The sequence below is a fragment of the Hordeum vulgare genome, chromosome 3H (assembly GCF_904849725.1).
Source record: "Hordeum vulgare subsp. vulgare chromosome 3H, MorexV3_pseudomolecules_assembly, whole genome shotgun sequence".
Classification (NCBI taxonomy): Eukaryota; Viridiplantae; Streptophyta; class Magnoliopsida; order Poales; family Poaceae; genus Hordeum; species Hordeum vulgare.
In genome coordinates, this window is record NC_058520.1 from 431,486,581 (window position 1) to 431,496,214 (window position 9,634).

Sequence of the window (9,634 nt, forward strand, 5' to 3'; positions counted from 1 at the left end):
GGACACGAAGAAACCCAAGAGCTTGCCGTCTGGAACCCCAAAGACGAACTTCTCCGGGTTGAGTCAGATCTTGTATTCGCGCAGATTGGCGAATGTCTCTCGCAAGTCTTCAAGGAGACTGAAGTGGTGCTTGGTCTTGACGACGATGTCATCCACATAGACGTGGATGTTCCTGCCGATCTGCGGCAGGATGCATTGTTGCATCTAGCGCTGAAATGTGGCACCAGCGTTCTTCAGACCGAACGTCATGGTGGTGTAGCAGTAGGCCCCGAAGGGTGTGATGAAGGAGGTCTTCAATTGATCAGCCGGATCCAGCTTGACATGATGGTAGCCGGAATAGGCGTCCAGAAAGGACAGCAATTCGGAACCAGCTCTGGAGTCGATCACTTGATCTATCCTGGGAAAGGTGAAAGAGTCTTTCGAGCACGCCTTATTCAGGCTCGTGTAGTCGATACACATTCGCCATGTGTTGTTCTTGTTCAGCACCAGGACTGGGTTGGCCAACCAGTCCGGATGGAAAACGTCCATTATGAAGCCGGCTGCGAGCAGCCGGGAGATTTTTTTTCAATCGTGCGCCACTTCCCCTCGGCGAAGCGGCGCAAGGGTTGTTTCACCGGCTTGGCGTCCGGACGCACATGAAGCTTGTGCTCGGCGTACTTCCTCGGAACTCCTCGCATGTCTTTTGGAGACCATGCAAAGATGTCCCGATTCTCATGGAGGAAGTCGACAAGCTCGCCTTCCTATTTGGTATTGAGATTAGCACCGATGGTAACACACTGCTTGGCGTTCGCAGGGTGGAGTGGTACCTGCTTGGTCTCCTTGGCCGGCTTGAATGAGCCCTCGCTAGCCGACTGGGATGGTGGATTAGGGATCGCCGACTGCTCGGTAGCCTGAGCCACGAGCCGGTCGATCTGCCTCTTTGATAACCCACAAGTATAGGGGATCGCAACAGTTTTCGAGGGTAGAGTATTCAACCCAAATTTGTTGGTTCGCCAAAGGGTAAGCGAAAGAAAATTCTCAAGTATTAGCAGCTGAGTTTGTCAGATTCAACCACACTTGAAAGATTAGTGTCTGCAAGCAAAGTATCAGTAGCAAAGTAGTATGATAGCAACGGTACCAGAAATGATATGTCGACGACACACTATTCCTAACTGTTGTATCAATGGCGCCAGTAGGTTGCACGTGAGCAGGTAACTATTCTTCCCTGACACCAGTGTCTGAAAAGATCTTGCAACAAGTAACAACGAAGTAGCAAGGAACATCAGTAGCAGCAGCAGCAAAGTAACAGCAGTAGCAACAGTAGCAGCAAAGTGGCCCAATCCCTTTAGTAGCAAGGGACAAGCCTGGACAAAGTAACGTAGCAAGGACGAGTAGTAAAAGACTCGTAGGCCGTGTATCGGTGATGGATGAGTATTACGGATGTGATTCATCATGTAACAGCTATAACACGGAGAGATATGTAACTAGCTCCCATTCGTCAATCTAATGTAAGCATGTATTCCGTATGTAGTCATACGTGCTTAGGGAAAAGAACTTGCATGACATCTATTGTCCATCCCTCCCGTGACAGCGGGGTCCTCATGGAAACTACGGGATATTAAGGTTCTCCTTTAATAAAGAACTGGACCAACGCATTAACATGCGGTGAATACATGAACTCCTCATACTATGGTCATCTCCGAGAGTGGTTCCGGCTATTGTCACTCCGGGGTTGTCGGGTCATAACGCATAGTAGGTGACTACAACATGCAAGATAGGATCTAAAACACACATATATTGGCGACAACATAATAGGTTCAGATCTGAAATCATGGCACTCGGGCCCTAGTGACAAGCATTAAGCATAGCCAAGTAGTAGCAACATCAATCTAGAACATGGTGGATACTAGGGATCAATCCCCGTCAAAACTAACTCGATTACATGATAGATCTCATCCAACTCATCACCGTCCAGCAAGCTTACGATGAGATTACTCACGAACGACGAAAAGCATCATGGAATTGTCGACGAAGGAAGGTTGATGATGACGATGGCGACAATTTCCCCTCTCCGCAGCCCAAAACGGACTCCAGATCTCCCCTCCAGACGAAGAACAGGAGGTGGCGGCGCCTCCGTATCGTAAAACGCGATGAAACCTTCTCTCTGATTTTTTTTCCGGGCGAGACGGAAGATATAGAGCTGAGTTTGGGGCGGTGGAGCCACGTGGGCCCCATAAGCCCTCACGGCGCGACCAGGGGGTGGTCGCAACCTGTGCGCTTGTGGCCCACTAGTCCACCTCCTCCGGTGGATCTTTGTGCAGGTATTTTTTTTATTCCAGAAAAATCTCCGTAAATTTTCAGGACATTCCAAGAACTTTTATTTTTGCACAAAAACAACACCATGGCAATTCTGCTGAAAACAACGTTAGTCCGGGTTAGTTCCATTCAAATCGTGCAAATTAGAGTCCAAAACAAGGGCAAAAGAGTTTGGAAAAGTAGATACAACGGAGACGTATCAACTGCTCCAAGCTTAAAGCCTTTCTTGTCCTCAAGCAATTCAGTTGACAAACTGAAAGAGACAAAAGAAAAACTTTGACAAACTCTGTTTGATATTGTTGTTGCAACTATGTCTAACTCTAACCAGAGTTTCAGCAAGATCACAAGCAAACCACAAAAGCAAATGACATCTAGGTCTCACGGTAAACTCATATCAATAGCACAATCAACTAGCGAGCAAATAATAATAAGTCTCAAACGTCAACACATCAATCAAAACAACATGAAGCAGTACGAATAGCTGGTATCTTGCTAGCTCTTTCTGAGACCGCAAAACATAAATGCGGAGCACCTTCAAAGACCAAGGGCTGACTAAACATTGTAATTCAAGGCAATGAAGATCCAGTCATAGTCATACTCAACAGAGTTAAAAGCAAAGCATAAAAATGACAGAGGTGCTCTCTAATTGGTGCTTTTATAAGAGGAGGATGACTCAACAGGAACATAAATAGACATGTTCTTCGCAGAGGGAAGCATTGATTTGCAGAGGTGCCAGAGCTCAAGCTTTCAAAACAGAGATAATAATTTTGGGTGGCATGCTTTCGTTGTCAACGCAATGACTAAAAGTTCTCAACATCTTCCATGCTACAAATGCTACAGGCGGTTCCCAAACAGAAAAGTAAAGTTTTGACTCCCCCACCACAAATCAATCACACTCCACGGCTAGCCGAATCCTCGGGTACCGTCCATACCAACATCAATCCTGGGGGAGTTTTGTTTGCAATTATATTTTCGATTTGAGCATGGAACTAGGAATTCCAATTACCGGCCCCTTTCTCGTGAATGATAGTGAATAAACACATATCGAGGATAACACGCCTAGCATGGAAGATACCAATAGCCCCCTGTCACCACATGAGCGGTTCGGGCATGCAAAATAGATTATTTCTTGAAGGTTTAGAGAGTGGCACATGCAAATTTACTTGGAACGGCAGGTAGATACCGAACATACGTAGGTATGGTGGACTCATATGGAACAACTTTGGGTTTATGGAAGTGGATGCACAAGCAGTATTCACTCTTAGTACAAGTGAAGGCTAGCAAAAGACTGGGAAGCGACCAACTAGAGAGCGACAAGAGTCATGAAAATGCATTGAGATTAACTAACATTGAGTGCAAGCATGAGTAGGACATAAATCACCATGAACATGAATATCATAGAGGCCATGTTGATTTTGTTTCAACTACATGCGTGAACATGCGCTAGGTCAAGCCACTTGAATCATTCAAGGGAGGATGCCATCCTATCATACTACAACACAGTCATCTCAACATTCATGTGGGCATCCAAGACAAACCATTATAAGCTCCTAGGCAAGTAAGCATGTGTCACGCCCAAGATACGACCCTATCCTCAATTTGGCACGAGGGCCTCGTCAGGGATAGAAGCGCATCTCGTCGTGTCGCAAGAATGGATATCGTTACAAGTACATGTACTGAAAAGAAGAGATATATAGAATTGGCTTACACTCGCCACAAGCTACATCACAGTCACATCAGTACATTACATATTCATCAAGAGTAAGAGCAGGGTCCGACTACGGACGAAAACAAACGACAAAAGAAGAACGACGTCCATCCTTGCTATCCCAGGCTGCCGGCCTGGAACCCATCCTAGATCGATGATGAAGAAGAAGAAGAAGCAACTCCAAATGAACAATCAACGCGCTCGCGTCAAGTACCCTTTACCTGTACCTGCAACTGGTGTTGTAGTAATCTATGAGCCATAGGGGACTCAGCAATCTCATTTCCAAAGGTATCAAGACTAGCAAAGCTTAATGGGTGAGGTATGGTTAAGTGGTGAGGTTGCAGCAGCGGCTAAGCATATATTTGGTGGCTAAACTTACGAGTACAAGAAATAAGAGGGGGAAGATCTACGCATAACAGACGTGTCTACTGATGATCAAATGAATGATCCTGAACACCTACCTACGTGAGACATAACCCCACCGTGTCCTCGATCGGAGAAGGAACTCACGAAAGAGACAGTCACGGTTACGCACACAGTTGGCAAGTTTTAATTAAGTTAACTTCAAGTTATATAGAACCAGTGTTAAACAAAGTTTCCACGTTGCCACATAACCGCGGGCACGGCTTTCCGAAAGATTTAACCCTGCAGGGGTGCTCCAACTAGTCCATCACAAATTACCACAAGCCGCATAAAAATCCTCAATCACGAAGCTCGCGATCTTGTCGGATTCCCTAATGGAAAACCTCAACTGTGAGATTACCCAAAGCATCACCGGAATCTCGATGCACAAGATATCTCGTCAAAGGTAAAACTAATCCAGCAAGGCCACCCGGCGTGTCGACGATCCCGATAGGAGCCGTGTATCTCGTTCTCAGGACACGACGGATAAGCAAAGCGTACGAGTGCCAAACCTTGAGTTTCCTCGCGGTGGCCCTGCACGGTGCTCAGTTTTGGACCAGCACCATCAGCACTGGCCCTCCCTGTATTATGTAGAATTACTCCCCAGGTAGCGCTAACTCCCTATGCATTTCAATTTAACAGAATTATTATGATGGGCAAATGTAGTACCAATGTTGGGCCTTGCCAGACCAGCTTTAATCTAAAACGAATTATCAAGGGGGTCCCCATAACAACCCCGATCGTGTTAGGAGCGCTCGTTTATGGAACATAACACCGGTAGCCGAAACTAAGGGGGCAAAGGTGGAACAAAACACCAGGCTAGAAAGGCCGAGCCTTCCAACTTTTACCAAGTATATAGGTGCATTAAATTAAATAGCATTTAATATGGTGATATGACAAGGAACCCATGTTAGCACATGGAAGCAACTGCACCTGCAACTAGCAACGCTATCAACATGGTTAAGCAAGCGGTAACATAGCCAATCAGTGGTTTGCTAGGTTGAACAGGTTGAAGGTTTTCATGGCATTGTTGAGAGGCTAATATTTAACATGTGGTAGACAACGAGACATAATCGATAGAAGCGATAAAACTAGCATGGCAATGATAGTAATGGTATCTGGGGAAATGGTCATCTTGCCTGAGATCCCGCTTGGAAGAAGAATGCCTCCGTGAAGCAGACGAACCGATGTAGTCGAACGGGTCCTCACATCCGACACGCTTGTGGAACTCTATTGAGACGGGGAAAACCGGAAACAAGCATCAACACACGATATACACCACACGATCCAAGACACAAATGATGCATGAACGGTCTAATGCACGGCATGACAATCACAACAATCAAACACTACACATTAAGTGAAGATCGATATGCAACGAGTTGTATATCGACAAAGCTCCATGTTTAATTATTTAGTTCATTCCCGTTTATTAACACGACAATATTAAAATGTTGTTAACATGACACGGGGTGAAGCAAAAATTAATCTACCTAACTGGGCATTTTAGATAAGGTCGGAAATGACATATAGCATCACCGAGATGACCTCATACGTTACTTTCTAAATCTGTCCGGATTTAACCTAAACATGTTTTAGGTTTGTTAATAGGCAAAACAAAGTGAAGCACGTGATTCTACTCGTCGTTCTAGTCCATACATATATATGGCTCAACTCCAACGGAGCTACGGTTAAATAACTATGACCTAAACCGTTTCCAACACGTCGACACGCAAACCGATGCAAACATCACACTAAACAGTTCTAATTATGCATGAGAGTTGGAAAATATTACTCTACGCAAAATTCTAATCAAAAACCATATATAACTCACTCCGATCCGATGCACGGTCTAGAAACTACGCTCTTTTTAAAATCAATGAATTTTCTGAAATTAAATAAAATCGCAGGTAAAATAAAAAAAGAACATGTGAACCGAATCTGTGCACTAGGCTGCAGCCACTGGGAGCTTTGTGCCCATGTGCTTGGGTGTGCAAAACGAAAATCAAACATGGCACAGAAGAAAAATCAATAGGGGCAGTCCAGGGTTCGAACCCAAGACCTCCTTCTATGTCCTAGCATGTGCCACCAGTGGGCTAGATGTGTCCTCGTGCTACTATATGCATTCGCCTGGTTATACCTAATATTCGTAGCTGGCGAATGGCACGACAAAAATCGCTGAAAAACATATTGGAGCCACTGGGATTCGATCCCTGGTCTGCTGGGTGGAGGTGCAACGGTGTGACCAGCTGAGCTACGACGGATTTGTGACAAAAAAGGGTTCCTACGCTAGATGAACGTACACGCTGAATCTGAATCTAAGCAAAACTGTATCTGAAACTGGGCTGAACTGAACCTGCTGAAACGGTTCGGCCGTGGCTGTGCTTGGGGCGGCGCTAGGTGCCGGGGATGGCGCGGGCAGAGGGGGTGAAGGTCCGGCAGGGCCATGGAGCACGGAGGCGGATGGGATGGGTCCATTCCAGCGGCAACAGCGAGGTCCCGGGCCGGCGAGCTGGACCTTGAGGCCATGGCGTACATGGGGCTTCTGGCTCCTATTCTTCTGAAGAAAGAAAACAAACAAGAGGGGAGGTGAGAGAAGAAGACAGATACGAAGGAGGAAGAAGGCATGGGGCATGGGGCATGGCTTTCGCCTGGTCCGAAGCTTGCTAGTGTCGGGGTCGGCCTGCTGCTGCGAGCAGCTCCAGCAAGGGGGCGGCGCGGCCATGCACGGCTTTCCGATCTGAACCGGCCTGGGAGTTCGTCGGCGGCGCGGCTTGGGGCATCTCGACGGAGCCGAGCATCAGGAGGTGGAACTAGGGAGTGGCAGCTCCTGTCTAAGGCATCGGGACAGAGCTCCTCTGGTTCTGCAACATCACGAGAAGGAGAGAGAGGTTAGAGCAGAGGAGGGAGAAGAAAAGAGAGAGGAAGAAGAGAGGGACGGCGCAGGGGCACCGGCCTAGGGGAGGTGCTCGCCGGTGGCGACACTCCGGTGAGCAACGCGGGGGCGCAGGCCCGGGGCGGCGCCTCGAGCGACCAGCCGACGAGGGTGCGGGCAGGAGGAGGCTCTGCCTCGGGCTGCAGGGGCGCTACATCACGCGGACGGGGAGCCTCGGGCTCCTTGCTTGCGGAGGACGCGTCCAGGAGGACATGCACGACGAATCGGTTGGACTCTGGATGGCTTGGCGGAGAAAACGAGGTGGGCGGCGGCTTGATCGGGAGGAGATCCCGAGGGAGACGTGGCTGGCGGCGGAGGAGGGACAAACCTCCTAAATTTTAGGGTTTGTCCTATTTTAGACTATGGTCTAAATATATATAGCTAGAGGGTTAGGTATAGGTGCATCTGGACCCTCCAATTTACGTCGGATGATCGAGATAATTAGGTCCGGGAGTGCAATGGACAAACCGATGACGATTTGCGGTAAAACGGGGTTGATCCGGATCCAACGGTCATGATCGTCGGGTTCGGGGAGGTTTTCGGACTGGGCTGCGTGTAGGGTCGATGCACTATGCAGAGGGGCTAGGCGGGGATGAGAGAGAAAACGGGCAACCCGGAATCGAGTTTGAAATACCGCAACGTCCGACAATGGACCGGATATAGTGCCGCTATATAATAAACGGCACGGGAAATAGACTAGCTCCGATCGCGATGAAATTTGACAAACGGCCTACCTACACTAAAATTAAGACCGCACGCCAAGTTCCAGCTCAATCGGAGAAAGTTTTAAACACGTTATAAAAACAAGGTCTTGACGATGCCGCGGGCGCGTGCGTGTGCGGCCGGGCTCAGAACGGACAACGACGCGAACCGGCAACTAACAGCGGATGCAAGTTTTAAAAACGGGCGGCACGGACATGCCGATGCAATGCAGATGATGCGAATGATGCGATGATGATGCGACAAAATAAAACAGACACACGACGAAAACGGAAAGGAAAGGGAATCTTCTGGAACGTCGGCACCGGGCTGTCACAGCATGGCATAAGCAACTATGATCTCTAAGTTGTCATTGCAAACATGTTTCTCTCACAACAAAGCTGAACCAGGCATGATGAGATAGTCATATTTACAAAAACAAAATAGATCGAGTTCATACCGGCTTTTCCAGGCTCGGTCACTTCTTCATATATCGTCATTATTGCCTTTCACTTGCACGACCGAATGATGTGAACAATAATAAGCGTGCTCGTGCATTGGACTAAGCTGGGATCTGCACGCAAACACCAAGGAGAAGACAAAGTAATATGGCTCTTTGAAAGCTAAACATGTATGCATGCAAGAGCCACTAAACATTGTAACCAATATCTTCTACCTTGACCCAAAGAAAAAGAAACTATTTACACGGGAAAGCTCCCAACAAACAAAAGAAGAAAATAAAATCTTTTTGTTTTTTTTCTCAAACTAAGACAGACACACAAAAACAAAACGAGAAAAAGAAAATAAACTAGCATGGATGATACAGTGGCAAAGTGTGAACACCGGCTAACAAAGTGAAAGCATAAGCAAGAATGTAAAGTCGGTGAGAACACGTACTCCCCCAAGCTTAGGCTTTTGGCCTAAGTTGGTCTACTCCCAAGGATGGTCCTGGCGAAACCCAAAATTATAATGGGGGTTATACTGGAGTGATGCAGCCACTGCCTGAATATCTGCCTCACGGAGACGAGCAGCCTTTGCCTCCCTCTCATACTCCTCTGCCTCTCCTCTGGTTATGTAATATCTCCGTTTTACCTGAAAGTCAAAGAAGGCAGGAGCAGGAAGGGTAATATGGAAAACACGCTGCCGGTTAAATATCAAACGGTATAGGAGGGATTCGTCATCCCTCTCAAGGAAGTGGTAGCGTGTGAAAGCGACGCGGTCAAGGAAAGCTGTATGGAGCCGGGGATCTCCTTCGCGGATGGGTACTCCAAGAAAATTTGCTATGTGAGTGGCATAGATCCCACCAAAGAAATCCCCTTCATTAGCATTCTTATTCAGCCTCCTTGCTATTATAGCTCCCATGTTGAAACTCATGTCACCCGTCACTGCGCTCTTAAGGATACTAAGGTCGGGTGCGTAGAGGTGACAATGCTCAATCTTGCCATTAATGCACCTGCTTATGAAAAGGGCAAAGTAATGCACGGCAGGAAAATGAATACTCCCCATGGTAGGTTGCATAATGTCTCTAGTTTCTCCAACTGTAATACCAGAGCAAAAATCTCTAACCGAAGATTTAGGAGGATCATTGAGGCTAC